This window comes from Sander lucioperca, chromosome 9, assembly GCF_008315115.2.
Source record: "Sander lucioperca isolate FBNREF2018 chromosome 9, SLUC_FBN_1.2, whole genome shotgun sequence".
In the NCBI taxonomy this organism is placed as follows: Eukaryota; Metazoa; Chordata; class Actinopteri; order Perciformes; family Percidae; genus Sander; species Sander lucioperca.
Genome location: NC_050181.1, coordinates 37,525,375 through 37,550,817, shown reverse-complemented (window position 1 = coordinate 37,550,817; position 25,443 = coordinate 37,525,375). Strand labels below are relative to the sequence as shown.

Genomic DNA, 25,443 nt, shown 5'->3' with positions numbered 1-25,443 from the left:
TCACATTAGTGAGTTCATAATGCTGTCAAATGCACAGTGTGCCAGCTATGCGAGTTACTACCTGTCTCTGTTTATGGAAATGTTTGCTGGTTGTATGCTTACTTGCTCTTCACTTGGCTTTGGGCCCCATCTTCTACTTTAAAATCTTTATATAAAATCATTACCAAAGGGGAAACAACAATGAGTCAAGTGGTGAGGGCCTGTGCAGTTTATTGGCCAAGCAGCTCTTCACTGGAGGCATCTGCAGCAGAGCGTGGTTTTGGTGTAACAAACTGCAGTGTGCTTCAATAATCTCTCCGTGTTTCATGCCTGATTTCACTTCAGCCATAGAGAGACAGAGAGATGAAGACAGAGAGAGAAAGTGTGGTGGCACGGGCTCAATGCTGGAGTCATGGGTCCAGGAATAAGCATCCTACCTTGTGTGTATGTGTCTAAGTATGTGTGAAAGAGAGAAAGTGAGCGCATGCACGTGGGTGTGTTGTTTTGCCCATAGCAGAGGATACATTTTCCAGTCTGAGGTGAGCGGAGGTAACCACAGAAATCTTCGACAGTCTCCCACCTTCCTTCTACCTTATCCTCTTTGCACAATCCTTTCATTTTCTGGCCTCTCTGCCATCGTGTCTCCAAATGCACTCTAATTCTGCAACCAATTTCATACTGTATTTCTGCCAAAGCATCCATTTTTCCTTCACTTCTACCCACTCACTTGTCAATCCTCCTCTACTTCACGCTTCATATATTCTCATTTAGACCTCCCTCTTTCATGCCAGTTAATCTCTCCCTCTGCTTCTCCAATCTCCACTTTTCACTTTCCTTCTTTCCAGGATCTTTTCCTCTTTCTCTGCTCCATTCCTCTGTGTCCTTCTCCCTGACCTCTTCCAACCTGGTTCTAAGCCTTCCTTCTCTAAACCCTGTGAGAGGCCGCAAGTGCTTAAACAACGTGGCACTCTTCCGCTTTTCTTAGGGCTCGGATAGCTTGAGAGTGTGAGGTTTAGTATCTTTAATGTTTGTGTGTGTGTGTGTGTGTGTGTGTGTGTGTGTGTGTCTTGTTTAACTATATTTATGGGGTCCAAAAACCGGGAGTCCAGTACACTTGTGGGGTCCCGACAGCTTTGTGGGCCCAAAATGCTGGATCCCACAACTTTAAAGGGCTGTTTGCGGGTTAAGACTTGGTTTTAGGATTAGGGTCAAAATTATGTTATGGTTAGGGTGAGGGTAAGGGTTAAGGTTAGGCATTTAGTTGTGATGGTTAAGGTTAGGGTAAGGGGCTAGGGAATGCATTATGTCAATGATGGGTCCCCACAAAGATAGTGCCACAAACCTGTGTGTGTGTGTGTGTGTGTGTGTGTGTGTGTGTGTGTGTGTGTGTAATACAAGTGGTGATTAATGCGCTGTCTTTTCTCCCCTCATGCAGATCAGACACCCTGGGAAAGGGTAAAGGCAGCACGAGGACAGGAAGTGGGGCAGCAGTAAAGAGGAAGTCAGTAAATTAAAGAAATTGTTTCCACTTATTTTAGGGGAGAAATGTGCCAATTTGTCCACACTGGTGAGTTAATGCAGGGCAGCAGTGGAGGTGTAAAGATGAGTAAAGGTGAAAGAATCCTCGCACTGTCCGGAAAGTCTGTGCAGCAGAGTTAATCTTGGGCAAGGTTGTTGAAGGTCAGTAATTTGCATGTTTTTAGCCTATCAAAACTGAATATATCTTCCTATCCTTCCAAACGGCTGCTGGTTTCCACTCATGTATCAACAGTATGAAGATGAACTGGTTAGGGTTAGGCAAAACACTTTGGTTAAGTCCAGGGAAGGATTAGGGTTATCCACTTTATAAAAACAAGCAATAATTGCAGGTCTGTGATATAACAAGAACTCCAAATTGCAAGGCGCAGCATTGTCCAATATGGACGCAATTCTCTGGGGATAGTGGGAACTTTAGGCAGATGCTTTTTTCAAAGCAAATTTAGCACACTTCAGCAGAAAAGAACAGGAGGAACCACGGATCGACCCGCCAAAACTACAATTAAACCATCAACCATCTGTCAACAGACAACCCCCTCTGCCACCAGGGCCACAGCTGACAACTATAGCTTTAGAGTCACTTTTGATTAATCCTTTTAAACTGAATTCACATTATTCTTGTCTTCTTGTTACAACATCCATGATTCCGTGATTCCTTATTTTGACCAAAAAAGAAACTTCCCATATATATATATATATATATATATATATATATAAACAGATTAAATAAAGCAGAGTCAGTTGTGTCACATACTTTCAATACTGGACATTGGTGTTGGAAAGCAGTGTAGCCTGCAATTTAAAACGTTTTCTATTTGTAGATAACTTAATCAGCTAAAACACATGGTCTTTCAATCCCCAACTAATCTGGCCACCAGAGCTGTGTGCTAGTAAATGGAGAATATTGGCACGTTGGGTAATACTGAGGCGGGAATATATTTACCTGTGGAAGTGTAAGCTAAAGCGCTGATGGAAAGGGTATCTGTGCTCAGCCCTCAGTTTCTGGATGAAGGTTTTAAAAGAGAGAACTTGGGTGGATGAATGTGGTTATGAGGTGTGATAAGGGCGTTGAAGAAATAATTGCAATTCTCCCGTCATGGAGGCTTGGGCTTGACTCCAGGTTACATTCTGCCTGCTAGGACTATAGAGCAGGTGGATGGAGGGAGATATAGACGAGGAAATTAATTAACATTTTCCCTCTCCTCCCCTTCTGTTTTCATACATACATAAAACTGCTTGTGACCACAGGGTTGAGAGCCGCAAAACTAAGAGGAGGCAGAGAATGAAAGGTTAGGGTGAGGAGAGAGGGTTATACTCAAACTGAAAGAGGCGGAGAGAGGTAGCAGAGTGATGAAGGTGAAAGATGAATAACCGTCTTGTCGTCGCTAACAGGCTACTATATGTAGTTATATCCTCAGCCATCAGTATGTGTGTGTTGGCATTTATTAAACCTTTATTTATCCAGGGAAGGCTTACTGGGCTTGGATATGACATGTGCTTTATCTTTACACCTGGAAACTGCCCAAAACTTCCACTCTGTTTCCAAATTTTAACTTTGATTGTTGCTTATTTAGTTCCTGAACCTGAACCTGAAGTTTTTATTATTGTGACTAGGACAAACCTCGCCAAACCTTAATGATAATGTTGTCACATCATAAAACTGAATGATTTTTTTCATCAGTGATTTGTAAGTTTCGGTAGGCGGAGACAAATGATGTCGTCTTGCTGATGTTTTATATTACGGTAATTGGGATTAATTAACTGTTAATGTTACAACTGAACACTTTTTCTTATGATTAATACCAAATTACATGCAGCAGTCCTTTGCAGACACCTTCCTATGAATTTACAGTTATCAGTTCCTTTCTAGAGTAAAATTAGGACCTGTTAAAGATTTTAACATCCACTCTAGGATTCAAACCCCAGTAACATAATGTGATGTGTGTCAGCATGATCCTTTACAGTGGAAGATTGTACCCTATAACAGGGATCTTCAACAGAGGGTCCGGGACCCCTAGGGGGTCCTCAGAGTCAATGCAGGGAGGCCTCCAAATTATTGTTAATTTTGGAGAAGAAAATTCAAAAATTCAAAAGTCTTAACATGAATCCAACATATTATTAGCAAATATAAATTCCCCACTGCTTACTGGCCTAGTTGGTCACTAAGGCCATCCACAGATATATTTAATCCTATGGATTCACTGTGCCACATGTATGTTTAACATTAAAACATGATTTATAAACAGTTATAATAATAGCTTAGTATTCTATGCAAAAAAATGTATGTGTAAAGTAGTGCTATCAAACGATTAAGTCAGTTAACTCGCAATTAATCACACATTTTTATCTATTCTAAATGTCCCTTGATTTCTTTTTGTCCCATTATTTTTTCTCATTTTAATGCTCTTATCAACATGATACAACGATACTTTTAAAACGGTGCCTGAACCGAAAGATCTTTTATATATATATATATATATATATATATATATATATATATATATATATATATATATATATATATATATCTATCTATCCGGTCTCGGGTTGCGGGGGTAGCAGCTCCAGCAGGGGACCCCAAACTTCCCTTTCCCGAGCCACATTAACCAGCTCCGACTGGGGGATCCCGAGGCATTCCCAGGCCAGGTTGGAGATATAATCCCTCCACCTAGTCCTGGGTCTTCCCCAAGGCCTCCTCCCAGCTGGACGTGCCTGGAACACTTCCCTAGTGAGGCGCCCAGGGGGCATCCTTACCAGATGCCCGAACCCACCTCTTTCGACGCGAATCCTCACGGATGACTGAGCTTCTCATCCTATCACTAAGGGAGACGCCAGCCACTCTCCTGAGGAAACCCATTTCGGCCGATTGTACCCTGGATGGATGGATGGATGGATAGATAGATAGATAGATAGATAGATAGATATTATATTAAAAAAGGAGCACCTTGTTCAATTGTATTTGTCTGTTCTGTATGTTCAAAAATATAAACAATAAAAAATTGATCTAAAAAGAAAAGGAGCACAAAACGGCGAAAACAACCACTTGATGGGAAAAGGGTATTTTACAATAACTGAGAATGCACCATGAGGCTGGCGAGGCGAGGCTGAGTCTGTGTTTTTCAGACAACAGCAACTACAGTCTGGTGTTAGAATCCTCTCCAGTGAAATACAGTCACACTTTACACCGTTTAGCTGTCAGCATTTTAACCGTGTTTACTCCAGCTGCTAGCTAACAGTAGGTTAACGTTAGCTGCTGCTAAGTGTAGTGTTGACTAGCGTCCCGTGCGGCGATGTTTCAGTTCCCTCTAACGTCAGTTTTTGGAGCATCAGAGAGAAGCGTAGGCATTTAAGCGGCACCGAAATACACGTTGCTATTCGGTCCGGTAGATAACGGTCGTTGAGGCACCGGTGCCGTATTAGCACCGGGTCTCAGACCCCATTCAAAACGGCGATTTTCGCCCGAAAAGCGACTAGTTTGCAGGTATGTACTACTCTTTAGCCGGCTCGCAAGCAAGTGTGTGCAGCGTGCCTGTTGTTTTGTTTCCGGTCTAGCTAGATCCGGTGCGGTGTTGTAGTTTTTCTAACGTTCCTAGTTGTTGCAACAGCATGTGAAAAAAACTACAAAGTTTGCTAGGCCAAAAAGAACGTTAATCTTGCGATAAAAAAAATTGACGCCGTTAAAATGGGTTTGCGTTAACACCATTAATAACGCGTTTAACTGACAGCACTAGTATAAAGGCTTTAGGCCACCTTGCAAGTTATTGTAGGCCCAGTTTAGTATGCAACTTCATTTTATACAATATATGTAGTAGGGGGTGCCTGCTCCATCTCTGGGGTCCTTGGCTTAAAAAAAAATGTTGAAGACCCCTGAACTAAAGAAAGAAAAGGTTTGGAGAGAGTAGTTTTAAAAGCAGACATGGATTGAGTGTGTGTGTGTGTGTTTGTGCTTTCATTGGGCTTTTAATCAGGGCGTCACGCTCTCAGTTCCGATTAGGTACAGCAGGCAGGGCTCTCCAGTCGGCTGCTTCTGAACAACACCCTCAGATAATGCTTCGACACGCAGACACAAAGAAAATCAACAACTCTGCCTCTCTCTCTAACTTCTCTCTCCTTCTCTCTCTTTCTCCTCCACATCTGCGGACTGCAGTCTAAATCAGATCGATGCTGGGAGAAAATGAAACTTTGCATTAACAGGAAGGGGAGAGCGGCCTCAGGTATGAGATGTCTTGGGTCACGTGACAAAAAGAAAACAAGAGAATCTAATATGAGGAGCAAACAATATGATGCATTGCTGTGTCCTCTGGCCTTTCACACAAACCGTTTTCACACACACACACACACACACACACACACACACACACACACACACACACTGCAGAGATGCACAGCTACAATAATTGTGTTTTGGTGTTTGCACATCTGCAGTGACAATATTTGAGCCTCGCACTTTATTTCACATGTCAAAAGACAGTATCCTTGTTGCTTCCCATTAAATGACTCATCTTTCTTTCATTTCATCTCTAGCCAGCGTGTACAAGGACTCATCTCCTGGCCCCGCTCCCGTCTATTGGAGACATTATGACGAACAGAAAAAGAGAGGCAATGAAGATGAATATGTGCATAAACAATTGTGCTTCATGTGTGCCTTTTTATGAATAGAAAAATTAAGTTTAAATTTTGAGAAAAAAAGCACATCTCTGTGTGCCAGCAGCTTTTCATCTAGTTAAGTTAGTATCATGAAATATGATAGTAGCTCTTATAACAGAGGAGAGACAGCATCTGTTCAACACTGTCTTCCCAGTGTGATGATATTCATAAATACAATTCAGCACTAGCCACAAAAGATGCAATGCACACCTGGAGTCCCACACAGTATCACACAGCAAAATCAAGCCTATTTGAAATTAGTAGAAAACACAAGTGTGGGATAGATTGTAATAATACAGGACTAGTTAAAATACAGCTTTTTGTTCCAATTTACAAAAAAAAGAAACAATTACACAGTGTTAGAAAAATTATGCTTACTATAGTTTTTGCTTCTTTTTAGCGTTAAACTATTTGCATAAAGTCTGTGTGCAACTATTTCTGTTTCTCATGAGATAATCATGAGGGCCACTGACCTTGTGAAGAGCACAGAATGCCCCTGAGGGCAGAGCGCATGTGGAGGAGACACCAGGCCTGACCAGAGATAAGAATAAAGCTACTGATCGCATGAACCGAATAACTAACTTGACTCCCAACTCCTTTAAAAAGCCACTGTTGAGAACACTCATCAGTCATTTTCTGTACTTATGCTGATGTATCCTTTTGTACAGATACACATATTTTGGGTACATGTATGTTAATCTCCCTCTGTGAATCCATTATAAACTCTCTATTTCAAAACCACAATGATTATTTGAATATGTAGTTCTAAATAACAAGACTAAGAGTCTACAGCTATGCTAGCAGCTCTGTGAGGCTGTACTTAGGCACAGTGGTACTTTGAACTAAATGCTAACATCAGCATGCTAACATGATCACAGTGACAATGCAAACATGCTGATAATAAGCAGGTATAATGTTTACCATGTTCATCTTAGTTTAGCATGTTAGAAAACATTTGCCAACTACCTAACACTAAACACTAAGTATAGCTGAGGCTGATGGGAATGTCGTATCATTATTTGGTCAGAAACCAAAGTATTTGACAAATAAAAATGTTGACCTGATGATGGCTCTAGATGTGGATCACCAAAGTTAACACAATTTGTCCTGAGAGACAGGTGAATGTCTGTACCAAATATCATGGCAATCCATGCAATTTGAGATATATTTTAGTCTGGTCCAAAGAGGTGCACTGACCGACAGACATTGTAATCCCCATAGCCATGCTGTTAGAATGGCTAGAAATCATAGTATTGCCTGTAGCTGTGAATGTGAGCATGAATGTCCGCCTGTCTTTATGTGTTGTGACACCTCGCCCCTCACCCAATACGAGCTATAAGTTCTTGAAAGCAATACTTGAGTGAAAGTACATGTATCTTATCAGAAAACGACTTTGGTAGAAGTTAAAGTCACCTTTTAGAATAGTACATGAGTAAAAGTCTTAGGCTACGTTCACACCGCAAGTCTTAATGCTTAATTTGGATTTCTTGCTCAGATCCGATTTTTTTGTTTGGCTGTTCACATTACCTTTTAAAATGTGGCCTATATCAGATTCCAGTGTGAACTGTTTGCGGTTTCGAACTGACCCGCGTGTGCAAAAGAACAATAACAATGACATCAGACGCAGCACACTGTTGCACTAAAGTTAGGGAGGTTATGGAGGAAGTAAGCATTTTCGCTTTTATTTTAACATGTTTGTGTAATGGCAGCTGTAACATTAATGAGCAGGTGCTGAGGAGGAGAATGTGTTATGAGGTGCAGGGAATGGTGAACCCAAATGCAGAGAGCAGGCTGAGGATTAGTTGCTTGAAGATTTATTTCCAACACAAAAAAACCAACAGGAATCCAAAATTGCAAAAATGCAAGAAACAACACAAGGAGTACAAACTGAGGCAGGCAAAAACTAAGTCCAAAATGCTAAAAAGGAAACAGAGCTGAATAACAAAACGAGAGCACAGAGACCGCAGGGAAGACCAACACATAACTCAGAGACTGGCGCAAACACAGACAGGAACAAACACAAAATGATCTGACACAAGACAAAGGGAACACAGGGGCTAAATACACGAGGTAACGAGCAAACAAGGGACAGGTGATACAGCAGGTGAAACACATCAGGGCGGGGCAGGACAATCAGACAGGCGGGAAAACACAGGAAGTAAAACTAGACAAGACGAAACAGAAAACCAGACTACCAAAATAAAACAGGAAACAAAATAAAAATAAACTACTCAGAATAATACACAATCCAAACAGAAACATAAACAATCCTCAGAATGATACACAATCAGTATACAAAACAGGAAACAGCAACAGAAATATCCACAACCACAACAGTATGAAGAGAAAGAGCCAAATGGGCTATTTTGGCCTTTTGCGGAGTTATGGCTGCAAATTCACTACAGAGGTCTGTGTGGATGCATAGTCAAGTTTTTAATTTTACTGTCTGTGTCTAGGGATAACTCTCGCCGGCGCATAATTGTGATAAATGTCTTGGTTGTTCACACTGCGGTCACATTGAATAAAATCAGACCTGGGTCTGATTCAGGACCACATATTGAAGTGGTCTAAATCTGATTTGAAAAAATCAGATCTGGGCAAGATTTGAGTGTACACTACTTCTGAAGAAGTCTGACCTGGTCACTTGACCCCAAAAAAAAATTAAATTAATTTCTGATATTAAATGTATTTAATTATTAGAAGTTAAAGTTAAAAGAAACATTGATTATAAACTTAATTGTGGCTTCCTTAAAACAGAATTATAATTTAGGGTTTCCACCGGTGTTGGCCGGTCTCAAGACCACTTTTTGAAGGTCTCGTCTCGGAATCAACCGCATTTTACTCGGTCTTGTCTCAGTCTCGGATGAAGAGGACTCAGGATTTTATTTCAAGACCGGTCAAGACCACAACCTCAGGGATATCACTAAATTGCCTATGTATCTTCTGATTATGTGTTAATATCATTACTGTGATTGGATGTAAAACTTCCTGCTTTAAATGCAACCATTAACTTGACTCATTTCTAGTTTGAAATGTGTTACTGTTAAATGTTAAAATGTAGGTGACAGGAGAAGAAGCTCTGGCTGTCTGGGAGATGTCAGCCAAATCATCGGTAATAACATTTAGTTTATTACATTTTATTCATTATATTTTTTGAAAGAGTTTATTTACAAAACAACATCTAACAGAAAACGCACAGCGTTGTGTAAATTCTGCAATGTAACGCTAACCGACACAGCTGGGACCACCTAAAATATATATCTGGGCTAAGTAAGGAAGCATAAAGAAAGGTAAGTGACGCTAACGTTGCTAACTAGCTAAAGTCTGACATTAACAAAATGAGGAAGTATCTTTCACTCCAACGTACGAAAACATTTCTTGCAAAGATGGCCTCAGGTGTGTAACATTATCTTCATCACCACCCGATTCATCATGTTGGTCATCATCTGTTACGTTGGCTGCAGGTGCTTCCATGACGCTATCAGTTAATATACTTCCTCCTCTTCTTCTTTAGTTTTGGACTATGGTTTTGGCGCTTGGCAACAAACAGGCATTACATCATCAACTGGAATGGAGCGTGCATTAACTTGCAATCTAGGAGCAATGATTCCCCAAACTGCTTTTTTTTCTGCTGCGATCAAAGCTCAGAAAGACTACATACTGTAATGAAATGGTTAGTTAAACCCAGAATTTGCCTATATCCCATATGGTCCGGAGCAGCTACGTGATAGAATATTGCATGAGCAACTGTGACTGCCTTCTGTTTATTCCAGCCACATTTTTGATCATGTTAAATCAGCAGGTGATGTTCAGAGGTAGTCAATCAGCCACAACCCCACCATCGACCCGCCGACACACACTGCACACCAACGTTTTCAGAGTCAATGAGGTATTACGTACCTCAAGCTGGACAATTGAGTTGTGAAAGCTGAGACAGACACTATTCTCCTCTGGCTCCACATGTGTCATACTGATGAAATCTAAATACACATCAGACGGCACTCTGCTGCTCTCTTCTCTGCAGTGGCCCCTAGTGATTTTCAGATTTGATAGTAGTGTTTTAATTAGCGCATAAAAGGCCTCACTGGACTTCCTTCTAGCTGACTCCGTTTTCAAGCTGCTATTTCCTTATGTTCAATAAGACACACACACACGCACACAGGTCCCCACAGGACCCCAGACCATTAGAGTCAATATGAAAATCAAGATGCAGCCAAGTCTTTATTTTTTAGTCTGAAACTAAAAGAGCCTCTAAATTTCTGACAGTGTTGAAGGCAAAATAACCTCATGGTCTCAGAGATTATGTTCATTAATTCATCTCTTCTCTAATGGCTGTTAGGAGGATACCCACACTTCACATCTGTGAAGATTTTAATATTGCGCATTCATAGAAATGTGTAGCTCCATCCATGGACACAGTGCGGTCTCACTGCAGACTCTGCTCAGGCCAAACAATCAGTGATCTGATGGTCTGTGGGTCGAAGAGTAAAGACAGGTGGGGTAACTGGTATTTAGGCCATCCAAGGCCCAGTTTAGCCCTGTGTGAGAGTGTAACAGATGCAAATGAGCTTTTAAGCTGTGGCTAGTGAAGCGGCATTCTTTTGAGCTACCTCATTTATCCCCCTCATCCTTTCTTAAGCTGGGGATCCAGACAGCCGTTGGAGGCTCGTGCCTGAGTTTTTGCGAGGGAGTCATTTGGGACGGTGACCCAGATGCCCTGATCTTTTGTCAATCATGCCTCTCTGTTTTGGGCCTGAAATACGCTCATCCTCAAGAAGCTATGCCTGTCATTGTCTGGGCTCCCATCAGGAATTTTCTGACTAAGATCCCTGTGGTCTGCAGTGGCACGATAACAAAAACATCTCTTCCCTGTAAGGCTGCGAGCTCTTCTTCCCCAATGGTAAAAAAAAAAAAATAACATCAGGCATGGATTATTAAAGACAAATTTTTGTATATCTGAAAAGATATTTAGCATCTGTAATTGCACTGTCAAACTTAATATAGTGTGTTCCCTACGTTTGTGAAGCTAGTGGCTGTTGGATTACAGTTGCTATGGTTTCTTCTGTTTTGATCATTCTTATGTAATGTTATTGGTGGCTGGTTGCTGTGAAAAATGAACACACACACACACACACACACACACAATCACAGTTTGTGTCAGTAAATGTTGCTAACCACCCCCACATCCTTGTCCTTCCTCGAAGAGAGCAGCCTGAGGACAAACAACAGCTCCTCTCACATCATCTTGTGCTCTCTTATATTCATCACACCCTCTCTTTTTCTCCTTGTCACCCTCTCATTCCCTATCTCACCCCTTCCCCCTGCCTCCTTTACCCTTCTTTCGGTTTCATTGTCACCGTTCTCCCTCCATCCCTGCCCCAGTTCTCCCTCAATCCACTTTATCTCTCTCCAGTCATAGCTGTATTGATTTTTGCAAGGTCTCTCCTGTCATATCTCCATATCTCTTAATTCTCACACTCACTCCAGCTCTCTCCACCTTGCAGGGTGTTGTTTCCATTTTCCCACAATCACACAATCTCTGCCTCCCTCTCTATCATTATAATATATCTATCTTCAGCTATCTCTGTGGACCACACACTCGATCTGTCTGTCCCTTCCAGATATGATTATGCTTAATCTCTCTCTAAAATATCTCCATCCCCCTCATTTAAAAAAAAAATATGACACTTCTTTTTATTTCCCCTCTCCTCACCTTTTTTCTTATGGCCGAGCTTTTTTTGTGACTTTCTGTTGTACTTCACACACACTGGCTTTGGCTGCTTGCTGTGGCTTCTGAGCGAGGCAATGTGTGTTTGCAGTGCCTTCAGGGCACGCTGCATAGCTGCACTGTGTTTGTAGGGCAAAACGCCGATAATGCCCTTTTCTTTCTGATGGTATCACAGAGAAAAACACAGCGTCCATGCCATGCTGAAGATTTGCATCCAGTTCAGAGAGCTTTTACTGCTCGTTACGGCACAGCAGTTGCTGTGGAGGTAAAGGAGAGAAACACCTTACAGCCATCGCATAGCAGTGAATCCACAATCTGGCCACAATCTACACTGTGTTTGTAGGGCAAAACGCCGATAATGCCCTTTTCTTTCTGATGGTATCACAGAGAAAAACACAGCGTCCATGCCATGCTGAAGATTTGCATCCAGTTCAGAGAGCTTTTACTGCTCGTTACGGCACAGCAGTTGCTGTGGAGGTAAAGGAGAGAAACACCTTACAGCCATCGCATAGCAGTGAATCCACAATCTGGCCTGTACTGAAGGTCTGTGTGAAGCCCATGTGTGAAGGCTGAAACATGCTACATGTATAGCTTTAGTCCCATATATGTCAAACAAATGCTGATTGGTTGAGCAGGGTAGGAGAGAAAGTAGCACGGAGGTTATAGGCCAACATGGGACTACAGTAAAACAAGGAATCAAATTGGAAAAGCACTCAGATAGCTTATTCTCTTCGTTTTGTAGTTTATTGCTACTTTATTATTTTTCATGGTTGAAAACAACTTTTTATGCCTGTATTTCTTCTTTATTTCATGTATTTAAACTTTTTAAATCCACTTTTATTTTCACAGATGACAGCGAGGTTGACTGGAGAACACAGGGAGAAAGCAATGGCGACAACGTCCAACAAGGGTCCTAAGACGGAATCGAATTAGTGATGTCGCAACCACATGGTATACATCTTAGACCACGAGACAAGAGACACCCCATGATAAGTACAAACTTTATTTCCATAGCATATATGAAATGCAGCGTTGTGTGCTTTTTATGTATTTTCTGTGCTTAACATTAAAATGCAAAGAAAAAGACAACAATGAAAAATCATATTCAAAACAGTTAGACTAACAAATTCAACAGTTAAATAAACAATGAGTAAAAAAAAAAAAAAGAGTAGAAAAATACGTCACGTACATGTAGAAGAAGTCCTTAAAGTTCTCAGAATAATAGAAAATTTGATTTCAGAAATTTGAATTCAGTAACAACTGGCCAAACCTCTATCTGATTGTGATGGTGAAAAACAAACAAGCATGTAAACTTTGAGTGGACTGTTTTGTTACATACAATGTTTGGTAGTGTGGCACTGAGTAAACATGATAGCTGTATGCCATGTTGGCAGACATTTGTTCATTACAGTAATTTGTGATTTATTATTTGCAGTTCTTAGAATCTTAAGCCTGGATGTGTTGGCTGTAACAACACGTATGGGTGGGACATTCACCTGAATCTATTTGTCAAGTTGCCAATTTGTTTTTAAAACATGATGCTATTCTTAATGTAACAGAGAATAGATTTTATTGGGAGCAGATGAAGGTGTTGGGAGTCTAGAGGGAGACATAAATCCCACTTATAGTTTTTTGGACAAGATAGATGTGCATGTGTATTCACACTGGTTGTTTGGAGCAGAACACACACACACATTAGTCTATATCCTTTGCGTTCCACTTCCGGGATTGCTCCGGAGCTGCAGGAAATTCCGCCGGATGCATGTATTTTCCGTTTCCCTCCGCTTTCTTTGTGTTGGAATTTTAAATTCGGTGGATTTATGAGGACTATTGTTAACTGCTCCTCAGATCTCTGCAGGGTAAATCCAGACAGCTAGCTAGACTATCTGTCCAATCTGAGTTTTCTCTCGCACAACTATTTTGAAGCAGCTCTGAGTTTAGCACCGCCCATGACGATTCTGATTGGTTTAAAGAAATGGCATTTAACCAGAGCACGTTTTCCTCCCATCCCCAAATGCTATGTGGAGTAGCCAGACCCTCCTTCAGCGCGCTTTGGAGGAGGGTCTGGCAAAGCGAGACATCACACACATAAACAACTGCACACAGTGCTCACAAATGTTTTCCTGCTCGCAGACACAGATACACGTTTCAGGCTGTTTAAACGTGGATTTATGAACCTGTTCAGTCGTACAAAACTGTAACATTTCCAGCTTCATAATTGTGGGAAGTGAGGTACCAGTGTCGTGGATACAAAAGAAACTGGTGTCTTCCTTAGGGACACTGCCTAGCACAAGTGTTAAATTGTTCTTCGGAAGATCCTTTTTTGTAAGAGTCTGAGGGCATATCATAGGACATATGTTAAATAGGAGTGGATATGCTTGAGAGTGCTTCATGTAATTCCAAGCAGCCACCATCTTTTTATTCCAAGATTCAGAATATGGATTGGATTTTATGTACAGTAGATTAACCAGCATGGCAATACTCTGAGCCCAAAGTGAAAGATTAGTGGAATCTTACCACCCTTGAGGCACCTTCACGGAAGATCAGTCCATCAAAAACTTTATTTCTGAAGCTTGCCTCCCCTCACCTGCCCAGTCTTCCTCATCACCTTTAAGGCATCTTCTCCCTCACACAACTTCTGTTGTCCTCTTCCTCCCAGTTCCTCCCTCTGCTCCCACTTTCCACCCAGATCACGTCCCATTTGGTCCCCGTTTCCCTCCCACTGTCCTCTTTTTTCTTCTTTTATCTCGCGTTCTCCTCGACCACAACGCATAATCCCTTTTTGATATCCTCCATGTGTCTATCGTCCATCTCTAAGTCTCTGCCTGCTTCCAGTCTCCTATTTCTTTTCTTATCCTTCATTTTCACTGTTGCTTTTATTTTATTTCTTTTACCCCCCCCCCTTCCTCTTCCTGCTCGCCACCCTGCTCACGTCCAGGTCTGTTTCCACTGATAAGACTCTCAGTAACACCCACACGCTCACACTCACGAACATGCCAAGGAAGAGATAATGATGTTGAATTGCCAATATAGTTAGCATCACCGCTAACTGCTATTTCTCTCTTCCCTAATGTCATCGCTAATGAATGTGTCATCAGTGATCTTTCTCTCTGAGCCAAATAGAAGCAATGAGCAGACAGGAAAGAAAAAAAGAGAGGGAGAAGGTGAAAAAAAGAGGACAAAAAGTTCTTGCCTTCTTTGTAAATCCATTTTGTTTAGGGCTGCACTGAAAACAACGTTATTACCTGGCACGTCATGGCCAGCTAAGGTGAGAGTGGTGAATAAGCTGCTCTATCACAGGCTGAGCTAAAGGGCAGTCAGTTTATTATTGTCAGACACAGATAAAGTGTTTCTGTCTGAGCCACACAAACAGACTTTTCACCAACCAAGCACTATTAAACACAAGTCTCAATTAATACCACATTTATCCAATCTTATTGTAGGCATTCTTGGGGGAGAGTGACACAAACATATTGTATACACGTATCATTTTTAAAGTGAAAGTAAAAAGTGAAATTTTAATTCAAAGCATAATAAAAACAGAAAGTGTGACAGCAACATTTGCTATATCCAAGTCTATATATATTTTTCAGATTTCCTCTGTACTTAAATAAGAATACTTTGTATAGGACTAATTTGACCTGCGTATGTTTTGTGTAAATATATGGGCTCCACAAGGTTTGGACTGAAATGGGATTTCAATTAGGATTACTTTTAGAGGATATAGGTTTAGATTTTTTTCAAGTCTATCTTACAACAGTCACATGCCATAATGCATTTTAGGCCTTTATTTCCATAGGACAGATGAATACATGAAAGGAGAGGGGGGAATGACATGCAGCAAAGGGCCGCAGGTCGGAGTCGAACCCGCGGCCAGTGCGTCCAGGAGTAAACCTCCATATATGTGCGCCTGCTCTACCAACTGAACTAACCCGGCCACATGTACATTAAAAGAGTTATTGGTATCGCTGTAATGACTCATCCTATTGGCGGAGAAAGCACTGCAACCTAACCTTGTGCAAATAAATAAAACACAAAAAAAGTAACATCTTCACCACTTTGACAACCCGTGTGTCAAATTTAGAAAAAAACACTGTAAATAATTACAACATAAACAAATTAAGAAACACATTCACTTATTTACATACACAGCACAAAGTGCTGCAAATACATAAATGCTGCAAGTCCAACTTAACACAATATCAATATCTGGGTGACACTGAAAATGTCATGATTGACTGATTGGTTATGTTTTATTTCCTCTTTTATTTTGTAATAACAAAATAAAAACAGGAAATGAAAACAGGAAATAAAACAAAACCCAGGTTCATGACAAAAAGCTGATGAATACGACATCCGATTTTCAAAGATGTTTTAAGATGAGCTAACAATGCTTATTTTAAAATCCTGATTGCATGATTACAATATTACTGAAGATATTGGCTGTACAGCTAGCATTACTAATTACTACAGTTTTTAGTGTCACCCTGAAGTGTTTGTGTTGCCAGCTGTAAAATATAACTGTATATGACTTGCTGCATCCAGCGAAACACAAATGCAGTTTTGCAATTTTAGCTTCAGCTGAACTTTGTAATACATTTTTATACGGAAAAAAAGGACTGTGGCTTTTGCCCCACATCTCCTTCACTGTAGTCGTGTTATAACAGCGACCTTTTAGCAGTTTAAACAGAAGAGATTACAGCAACTGATAACTTGATAGACTTGAAAAATCAACACATTGTTTACGTTGGGTTTTTTTTAGGACTTAATTATAAATTACTCACAATTTTAAAGGGACCACTGGGACTATACTGTAGTATAGAGTTACTTGATGGGAAATAGCTCAGGTCATATGAGAAGTGTGTAGTATTTTTGAGTGTGACCACAGTCAGAGATGTAATTCCACTTGGCTCTTGCCTGTCAGCCTTTTGAACAGGCTGAAATGCGAAGAAGTTGCCAAACGCAACAGTGATGAAAAGACTGTGATAAGTTTCACAACACAGCTGCTGATGGGAAGCATGTAGACTGAAACAAAAAAAAAGAAAGACATCCATAATGTATGCATGTTTAAATCAAATTTCCTGTCTCATCGCTGAGAAGTTGCTCTAATTATGGAATTGATTTGCATATTTTGAAGTTCTTAAGAATAAGGTGACAAGGAAGGGTAAGTGTGAGCATGAATCATTCCCACAACTGAAATTACATGTATGATTTGTACCAGTTAGTTCCTGCTGCGTTCCATCCGAACCATCTGATACATTTATGTCTGACCACCGTCCCACATACACTCGCAACTCAAATGTCATCCTATTCTGTCCTAAATGTCAGTGCAAATGAAAGTCCTCCCAAAAGTGGGGCTTCGCGAAAGAAGACTGTCACTTGGCTGCCGTGTAAGACCCACGCTGGTATCAAATTCTTACATACATTTGCAGCTATAATCTTCAAGCTCTGCACCCACTGTGAAGATATCTCGTGTATGCAATCACTGCACCCACGAGGATATCTTTGCCGTCGTTCAAGGTGGAGCTAAGAAAACAAAGACCAGAATTGTCAGTGGAGCTGGAAATGATTTCATGACCTTGAAGTAGAAAAAGTGGTTCCAGCAAGATAGTACCTCTGCATGCCTGTTTCAGCAAGTGTGGGTGAAAAACACATTACAACACTAATAGTATTCATCAAACTGACAAATCTGGTTAAAGTAATGTTTAATCCTGAGAAAAAAATCATGTCTACATTGGAAATGTTGTTCATTAAGTACACAGCAGTAGGACAAACACTTTTCAGTCAAATAATGTCGAAATAAATCTGAAACATAACCAAAATGGCTCACCTAACAAATGTTGCAACAAATTATGTTACAGGCTCTAACAAGATGTCGTCCGTTTATCTGTTTAGGAGCACATAACAACTGAACACCTTATTTATTCAAATAGATCTGCAAGTGAGAAAGTTCACAGATTAAACAGAGGCAACAAGCAGGTTTGCTAGATGTGCACCACTCATTTGAAGCCCAGTGGTTTCCCTGTGAGCAACCCTAAACCGACTCGGTCATGACAGTCAACGCTGCAGTGGACTCATCTGTAGATAAAACACCTCTGACTGACAGGAATCTGATTGTGTTGTTCCACTGCACCATTTGTCTGTTTCTCAATTTAAGGAACCGAGGCAAAACTGATTCTAGTGGTAAAATATACTAACATGCATAGGCGTAGATTTCAGGGGGGGGATGCAGGGGATATGTAGCCTGGCTTCGCCCTCCTACGTACTTCCGCTCAATTTTCATTTTCCTTCAGTACTACGTCTGGATTTGCGGTATAGTCTTGGGCTTTCTCCGACCAAATATTTGGCGGTCCAATCAGCGAACAGAGGGAGTGGCTGAGAACGATGACGTTGAGGTTGTGACGTGCACGTGCGCTAGTTTGAGTTACAGTTCCGTTATGGCGACGGAGAAAGATGCGCTCTGTTGTGGCAACGCTGCCGAATATCCAGAAGTTAAAGCCCGAACAAGAACAATCTTTGCTGAGTTTCTTTTGGTGGCCATGATGTTGTGGCCCTCCTCCTCACGGGGTTCGGAAACAGTTCAATTTTCCAGGTCGCTCCGTTAGTGGTGAATGAGTTGGCTAAGGCCTACGCTAGCGATGCTAAGCCGATAGTTGTTGTTGCCTCCCCTCTTGTTAGCCTGGTCCTACCAGACGGTACGTAGGAGGGCGGAGCCAGGCTACCAGAGTGGCTCTGGGCAGATCCAATAGTTTTAAACTTCAACAGAGTACCCGCCGTCAAGGAAGTTAACACTTGTCAATGAAGAGTGGCCAGACTCTCTCTACAAATGAAATGTACGAGAGTCTGGTAGGACCAGGCTAGGGGATATGTCCCCTCTAATAATTAGAAGCGGTAGATTCGTCCCTGTCATGTACTGAAAACAAGAACTGTGTCTACTTGTGCTACATCGTGGGGTTGAAAAACACAACTTTTATGTAGATTTAAACGTTGGAGCTTTTGGCTTTAACAAGGTCTCATTCTCTAACAGATTTGTTGTTGAGATGTACATGATTCCTAAAAAAAAACAAAAAAACATCCTGAGACACGTGTGATGTTTTGAATATGCAGAAAGTTTTGAACAATGCAGGAGAATAATAATTTCCTTTACATAAATAAATACATTTGCACCATAAATTGTTGCAGAAAATTAAGAAATTAAGTGTTTGACGCTCAAAATCAGACCCCCGGTTATAATATGTGTGTGTGTGTGTGTGTGTGTGTGTGTGTGTGTGTGTGTGTGTGTGTGTGTGTGTGTGTGTGTATAGGCTACAAAAAACAACAAATACACAAGGCATAAAAAAACCCTTAGCAGCACACAACCAACAGATTGATTAATAACAATTGCATCACTTTAAAAGTGGTCAGTGTCAAATAAAATCCCTATCAATTATCTTAATTGAAAGTAGGCCTATCAATTATCAGCACGAATACAGTTATAAACAACTGGATCATTGGTCTGCAGCAGCATTAGATAGTAAGGAGTTTACAATTTTAAGTTTAGTAAGTACATCCCAGTTAATGATGCTTGACTTTAAGCCAGCTGACCAAATGTGGGAGGTTTGCTTGTTGGCCGGTTTACCAGGATGGTTGGATGCAGTCAGTTGATAGACTAGTCCCGGATGCGTTAGCTTGGCGCAGGAGCTCAAGATGTGGAAAGGCAGCTAACCCCAAGAGTACGAATACGTCTTCTGGTAAGTCTAAAGTTGTCTTTTTTTTTTACATGTTGTGTCATCTTAGCTAAAATGCTAACATTAACCAATGGCAGGCCTATGTTCAGAAGTCTTCTGGAGTGCTGTGTGCAGTCACTGGGGCTAACCTTGAGCTAGCTGTAGGCTGGCTGCTTGTTAAATCACAATGTCACATTTTTTTAATTGTATTTCTAGATGTGTTAAACACAGAACATGCAACATATGGGTGTGGAGACTTTGGAATTGTTTAAAGGCAGAGCTGGGCTGGGTAACAGAAAGCAAACGGATCAGATTCATGTAACTAAATACTAGAATGATTGATTCACTACATTTTCCCCAGCGGTGGAAAAAGTATTTAGAAGTACTAATACCACACTGTAAACAAATACTCTGTTACAAGTAAAAGTCCTGCATTGAAAATGTTAATGTAAGTATCATCGGGAAAATGTACTTAAAGTATTAAAAGTAAAAGTACTCAATGCAAAACAATCCTCACATTTTAGAGACTGGAAACGATCAAAACAGTTCTGTTAATCAACTAAGTGTTTAATCGACTAATCATTTCAGTTGGACTTGTAGGCCTGTATATTGTTGGGTAGCTTAAATTATAATAAAACATAATATTTTATAAACTGCATGTGTTTTGTGTGCAAAAATCTTAATTTGCAAAGTAACTAGTAACTAAAGCTGTCAGATGAATGTAGTGGAGCAAAAACGTAAAATATTTCTCTCTGAAATGTAGTGGAGTAGAAGTAGAAAGTGGCATGAAAAGACTCAAGTAAAGTACAAGTACCTCAAATGTGTACTTAAGTACAGTACTTGAGTACTTACTCTTAGTTACATTCCACCACTGGTTATTACCAGTAACTTGCACACACTTTTCAGGAGAGCTGTTCTATGCCAGTTATTGTCTAGCCAGATGTTGAACATCCTATAAATAACAGCAAATGGGTAATATAGGTTTAACCAAAGATAAGTGAGAGAAAAAATAATTGGTGGTAATGCTGTAAATGAGTATGATGTTTTGTTTAGAAGACAAAACTGTTTTAGACTTTTTACACAGAGAATATCACAGGAGGAAAAGCACAGGTGTAAATACAATAAATGAAGGCTGAATTCCATTTAGCTGCTTCAGTTTCAGGGTCCTGGTATTGTGCATGCTGGCTTACTGTCATGGCTTACTGGGACACTAATAGAACAGAGCGGTCAGTAATGTTAATAGTAACACCCTCGATGCTGTGTGTGAGGAATAAGATGGTGAAACTGTTGCATTTAGACATTTTGGCAGTGATAGGAGTGTTTGAAACACACTGTACACACAATAACATATCGCGATATTATCGCAAATGCAATTAATCGTTCAGCCCTAATCAAAACAATACATGCCATCATGTATTCGATTTACAGAACTAAGAAACATTTTTCTGAAAAGTGGCGATCTTTGAACAAGACTAAGTGTCTACAGCCAGGCTAGCAGCTCTGTGAGGCTGTACTTACGGTGGTTTGAGCTAAATGCTAACATCAGCATGCCAACATGCTCCCAATGACAATGCTAACATTCTGATATTTAGAATAATATTTGCAGTGAAGAAGTGCTGCCAGAGTGGAAAGGAGTATTTGGGTAGTATTGAGTAATGTTTTAGCGACACAAATGGCACGAACATGTATTCTCACGAGTTGAACTATTTCATCTTAAGCGAGAAATTTGCCTAAGGTTGTTTTGCGAAAGCCTATCAGCGTTGAGATTCTCCTGCATAGCATAGCCCTGATCGATCCAAACTCCAATCAGAAAACAAGCATTTTGAAAGTTGTTTGCTTATCGTCTTGCGGACAGACCTGACAAAGCATTAATTCTGACTTTTTACTAAACGGCATCTTAATGTTATTATATCGAGTCAACATACTTTTGGTACGTTTATTGCAATTAAATCACAGCAAAATCGGTACCTCAAGTAGCGCTGGAAGTGGCAGTTATCAAGAAGGAAAAGGCAGGGAAATTTACCGAGCTGTGTGTTCCTCCAGATGATGTTATGAATCCAGACACAACGCTATTTGGTTTCCCGACATATGTGGGACTACAACAGGTACAAAGTTTTCAGCCATGGTTGATGACGGAAAGAAACCTTATTTGGGCCTACAGCTCTGCACCGTAGCGTGTAACCCAAGTAAACACAAATTATTCCAATATGATCCCACAATTAAACTAGCGCCAGTAAGGCAACACAAAACAAATGTACTTGGCCGGTGTAAACCCAGCATTAAATAAAAAAACTGAGTAGAGGTTAGTGAAAAGATGCACATGTGTGTGTGTGTGTGTGTGTGTGTGTGTGTGTGTGTGTGTGTGTGTGTGTGCGCTTGTTTTACTATATTTGTGGGGTCCAAAAAACGGGGAATACAGTATACTTGTGGGGTCTGCACAGCCTTGTGGGGCCCAAAATGCTGGACCCCACAAGGTTAAAGGGCTGTTTGAGGTTTTAGGATTAGGGTTAGAATTAGGTTATGGTTAGGGTGAGGGTAAGGGCTAAGGTTAGGCATTTAGTTGTGATGGTTAAGGTTAGGGTAAGGGGCTAGGGAATGCATTATGTCAATGACAGGTCCCCACAAAGATAGTGAAACAAACGTGTGTGTGTGTGTGTGTGTGTGTGTGTGTGTGTGTGTCTGTGTGTGTGTGTGTGTGTGTGTTTAAATAAAAAAACTGAGTAGAGGTTAGTGAAAAGATGCATGTGTGTGTGTGTGTGTGTGTGTGTGTGTGTGTGTGTGTGTGTGTGTGTGTGTGTGTGTGTGTGTAGGGTGTGTGAGGAGGGTGTTTGCTGGACTTGGCCTCCACAAGGCATCCTGACGTGCCGGACCCCTGGCCTCGGGGTCGCAGGCCAGACTTCTCCTTTCCTGCGATGAGCTGTTAACTGACCTCAGGGGTAGTCAGTCAGGCTAGAAGAGTGTGTTTCTCAGCGTGCGTTTCTGTGTGTGTGTTGGAACTTTAGTACCCTGTGATCTGATTTACTCTGACAAGGCAACAGGACCGAACAATAAAAATGTCTATTTTTCTCTCGTTCACTCTCTCTCTCTCTCTCTGCATGCTCCAGGCGAAATGGAGGCGATGATTAAACAGAACAAACCCACTGGAAGAATGTCATTCCCAAAGAGTCATTTTTGGAACCTAAATCCCCTTTTGTATGTTATACTCATAATTCTACATCAGGAACAGTTTGGTGTTGTTTGGCTCAGAATGCTGCAGCAAAATTACCTACAAGACCCCGTAAATGAATGCATATAACCAATTTTGACACGCTAACCCCATGTGATCCAGAGGAGACCGGACCTTTGCGGTCACGGTGCCTCGGCTCTGTAACGAAATGCTGAAGTAGATCAGGCAAGCTAGTTCTTTATCTTTGTTTGAATCGCTCCTAATAACTTTTTATTGTTTCTATTTGTAGTCTCTTTTAGCAACAATTTGTGTCTTGTGTATTGTCAGTATATTCAAGTCACAGAACTAAGCCTCTGTTTTTCTGAAAGCTAAATCCCTGTTCATCTTTGTTAAACCCAGAAGATTTAAAGTTTAACAACACTTCCTGCTGTTGTGGAGGTATTTCCAGAATCCTTCAAGACTTTTCTAACCATCTGGGTGAAAAAAGTATTCCGTTTGCCATTTATGGAAATATATAATAATAAGTGGTGGCAACTTGGGAAATGGGTTGAATAAAATTGTAATGTGCAGCAAACCAAATATTTTTTCATCCAAATGAACAGAAATTATTTTATGACTTTAGAGCCATGTTAGCAGCATGAAATCTCTCCGCACATATTTGATGGATTTCCATGAAATTGACATTCATGGTCTCCAGACTAGCACCACCATGACGTTGACATTTGTGATTTTGAGTTTCTATAAAATCTGGTACACACATTCATGTCTCCCTCAGGATAAATTGTAATAACTCATGGCGATGCTCTGACTTTAAATCTAGAGCCATCATCAGGTAAATAAATTAATTTATCCAAATACTTTAGTGTTTGACCAATTACCTGCAAAACTAATGACACTCCCATCAGCCTCAGCTGTACTTTGTTTAGTGCCATCCATCCATCTTCTTCCGCTTATCCGGTAACGGGTCGCGGGGGTAGCAGCTCCAGCAGGGGACCCCAAACTTCCTTTTCCCGAGCCACATTAACCAGCTCCGACTGGGGGATCCCGAGGCGTTCCCAGGCCAGGTTGGAGATATAATCCCTCCACCTAGTCCTGGGTCTTCCCCGAGGCCTCCTCCCAGCTGGACGTGCCTGGAACACCTCCCTAGGGAGGCGCCCAGGGGGCATCCTTACCAGATGCCCGAACCACCTCAACTGGCTCCTTTCGACGCGAAGGAGCAGCGGCTCTACTCCAAGCTCCTCACGGATGACTGAGCTTCTCACCCTATCTCTAAGGGAGACGCCAGCCACCCTCCTGAGGAAACCCATTTCGGCCGCTTGTACCCTGGATCTCGTTCTTTCGGTCATGACCCAGCCTTCATGACCATAGGTGAGGGTAGGAACGAAAACTGACTGGTAGATTGAGAGCTTTGCCTTCTGGCTCAGCTATCTTTTCGTCACAACGGTGCGATAGATTGAGTGTAATACCGCTCCCGCTGCGCCGATTCTCCGACCAATCTCCCGCTCCATTGTCCCCTCACTCGCGAACAATACCCCAAGGTACTTGAACTCCTTCACTTGGGGTAAAGACTCATTCCCTACCTGGAGAAGGCACTCCATCGGTTTCCTGCTGAGAACCATGGCCTCAGATTTAGAGGTGCTGATCCTCATCCCAGCCGCTTCACACTCGGCTGCGAACCGATCCAGTGAGTGCTGAAGGTCACAGGCCGACGATGCCATCAGGACCACATCATCCGCAAAAAGCAGCGATGAGATCCCCAGCTCACCAAACTGCAACCCCTCTCCACCCCGACTACGCCTCGATATCCTGTCCATAAATACTACAAACAGGATTGGTGACAAAGCGCAGCCCTGGCGGAGGCCAACTCTCACCTGAAACGAGTCCGACTTACTGCCGAGAACCCGGACACAGCTCTCGCTTTGGTCGTACAGAGATTGGATGGCCCTGAGAAGGGACCCCCTCACCCCATACTCCCGCAGCACCTCCCACAGTATCTCCTGGGGGACCCGGTCATACGCCTTCTCCAGATCCACAAAGCATATGAAGACCGGTTGGACATACTCCCAGGCTCCCTCCAGGATCCTTGCGAGAGTAAAGATCTGGTCCGTTGTTCCACGACCAGGACAGAATCCGCATTGTTCCTCTTCAACCTGAGGTTCGACTATCGACCGAAGCCTCCTTTCCAGCACCTTGGAGTAGACTTTACCGGGGAGGCTGAGAAGTGTGATACCCCTGTAATTGGCACACACCCTCTGGTCCCCCTTTTTGAAAAGGGGAACCACCACCCCGGTCTGCCACTCCTTAGGCACCGTCCCCGACTTCCACGCAATGTTGAAGAGGCGTATCAACCAAGACAACCCCTCCACACCCAGAGCTTTAAGCATTTCTGGACGGATCTCATCAATCCCTGGGGCTTTGCCACTGTGGAGTTGTTTAACTACCTCAGCAACTTCCACCAGGGAAATTGACGACAATCCCCCATCATCCTCCAGCTCTGCCTCTACCATAGAGGGCGTATTAGTCGGATTTATGAGTTCCTCAAAGTGCTCCTTCCACCACCCTATTACCTCCTCAGTTGAGGTCAACAGCGTCCCATCCTTACTGTACACAGCTTGGATGGTTCCCCGCTTCCCCCTCCTGAGGTGGCGAACGGTTTTCCAGAAGCACCTTGGTGCCGACCG

At 41.8% G+C, this 25,443-nt stretch overlaps 1 protein-coding gene across 2 annotated transcripts in view; it reads left to right on the top strand.

The window, feature by feature from the left end:
* Positions 1-19,419: 19,419 nt before the first annotated feature.
* Positions 19,420-25,443, top strand: part of LOC116037266 (leucine-rich repeat and immunoglobulin-like domain-containing nogo receptor-interacting protein 3) — a 47,746-nt gene continuing 41,722 nt past the window's right edge. The window contains exon 1 of one of the 2 annotated variants that reach the window (XM_031281086.2): positions 19,420-19,620. The gene's annotated coding sequence lies outside the window, so the exon portion shown is untranslated. The remainder of the gene's footprint in view (positions 19,621-25,443) is intronic. The other variant, XM_031281085.2, reaches the window with a different exon arrangement.